We start from the raw sequence: 2,483 nt of genomic DNA, 5'->3' as shown, positions 1-2,483 counted from the left end.
TGGAAAAGATTGCTAATGCTACTGTTGATAATTTTGATAAACACAGAAATGAAGGAAATAAGGCAAATGACATTGCAAAACCAACTTGCATTAAATTATATACTAGCCAACAGAGGAGGAGTCTGTGCTTTAATGGGTAAAGAATGTTGTACTTATAATTTAGAAGAAGTCCAAGATTCAAGTAAACATATTTGAAAAGAAGCAGCTAAATTGCATGAGTCAGATAGTTGGAATTTGAGTTCTTGGTTTACCTCTATTTTCAGTTCCTTAGGCTCTACCTTCATTCATAGTTTGCTGATATTGTTTGTTGTTTTTATTGGAGTATGCCTAGTGGTTATGATAGTACAATATTGCTTAAGTTGTGCTGCCAAGCAAATGCAGAATAGCTCATCAACCGGAAATGAAGTATATAATTTGTATGTTGAAATAGCAGGAAGTAAAAAGAAAGAAAAACTAAAAGTTGAAAGGCTAATGGCTATAAATATCTAACTTGTTGGAAAAAAACAACAACAAACGAGGGAATGTAGTAGTAAATTTAGCCGGGCTTCTGGCCTACTTGACTAGGAAAACAGACAAAGACCAGAAAAGCTAATACTGTGGGAAAAGCCGGGGGGCTGAAAACCGTTTGCTTTTACGAGAACGTACTCAGGAAGCATCTGCATGCAGCTTGTTTCTCCGCTCTGTTGTGCAAACATGCAAACCGCAGACTTGCAGTTGGAAAGTCCCTAGCTTCGCAACTATGCTAGTTTGAAATGTGATTGCACTAATGGGAAATTCCAGTACTCTGTACTAGGGTATATAAGCAATGGAAAGCAGACACTCGGGGTCAGCTTTGATCTGAGTCTCATGACTCCAGGCCGACCTGCTTGCAAACAATAAAGGCTTTGTCTCTGTGGCTTGTGGTGGACTCACTTCTGGGGACCAAATTGGAACTTAGCCTCCAGGAGCTCGAACAGCCCCTTGTGCAACAATACTGCTTATTTCAGTTACATGTTTTGAGATGAGGAATCCTGCATGCCTTATTACCCTGTGCACAGATGTCCAATTAAGTAAACTTTGTTTTGGTCGTATTTTTTTCTCTTTATCTGTCTTAAGTATAAATATGCTTGAAAACTTAGAGAGTAGGAGGATTCCTTTGAAACAAACAAGTAGGTGATTCCCCTTGCTGTCTGGAATTCTCCCTGTGATCGCAGTATAACCCTAATTAAAGAAAAGCTGGCTCTGTCAGTTCTGATTCAACCACAATGCGAAGTTTGATTTCTTCCAAACTGGGTAACCACTTCAGATGTGATTAACTGGTTTAATTGCATCTTAAACGTGCCTGGGCTATATATATTTGTCTTTATTCTGTCTGTACAACAACCAAGAAAAAAGGGCTGCAGTGCATTACTGTAGCTTCTTTGTTTTACAAACAAACAAATGGCATCTATCTGTGCTCCAGAATAAAATCTTTATCAGATTTTTCTGGGCACCAGCGTGTGAAAAGCTGGTTTTTTTGCTAAATGCAGAAGATATTGTTAGCATTTACTATGATTAATAAAATCTGAATAAGATGCCATTTTGAATTTTTGCTAGGATGAAATTTTGAGTTTTTTGTTTTCACTCTTCCAATTGTTTTCTGCCAGAGAGATAAATAATCTAGCTTCCTGTTAGTCTTTCAGTGTTACTGGGTACATAATTAAGCCAATGGCAAGTGTTATATTAGTACTTCTCTTTTTTCACTTTATATTGGCCCCTTTGTATAGTTTATTTTACTAGTAATTTATTTACAGTACTGTGTGCCTGGCTGTTTGATATTTGTGTTGAAAACTGACAGACAAATTAAATTTTCTTTCCTAATTTGAGTTTTAATCCACCTTGTCTTTTAAAATTAACTAAAAAATTCAGTTGCTGCGGATAGGACCTTTTACATTTTATATGAGCTAATGTATGTCTGAATCTGTAATAGTAAGATAAATATCTTGGAATTCCTTTTCCTCCATAATCTCTTTAATATCCTGTGTTCTAGCATTGGCTGATTTAACAAAATATAGGTGTTTTTACGTATTCCAGTTCTTAAAGTGTTCAGATTAAAAAATAGAGATGGCATTCACATTAAGTGTAAGAGTTTTGAATTCTCCATTCATCTTTGTAATTCCAAAGCAAGTTAATATAGAGAAGTAGATTTTGTTGCCAGAATTAATGTCTTGTGAGATGTCATTCAAAGTATTTTTAATATTTAAAGAGACCGTGTTAAGTAAAAGCACAGCTTTATGCCCAAATATGTGTTCTTTGTGTGTGTTGGCAATGGTACTGAATAACATTTGATTTCTTTTATACATCTACTAAATTAGACTTGATCTGCTTAACACGGTATTCAGTCATGTATCTTAATCTCACAATTAGATCAAGGAGCAGAGGTACAGATGTGCAGAGATTCTTAAAAATGCTTAATTTATGAGTGTTTATGCCATTCTTGATCAGTTTCATGTCACTGCTTTCAG

This window comes from Crocodylus porosus, unplaced genomic scaffold, assembly GCF_001723895.1.
Source record: "Crocodylus porosus isolate Cpor-Errol unplaced genomic scaffold, CroPor_comp1, whole genome shotgun sequence".
In the NCBI taxonomy this organism is placed as follows: Eukaryota; Metazoa; Chordata; order Crocodylia; family Crocodylidae; genus Crocodylus; species Crocodylus porosus.
The sequence above is the reverse complement of the archived record's forward strand: the minus strand, read 5'-3'. Positions refer to the sequence as shown.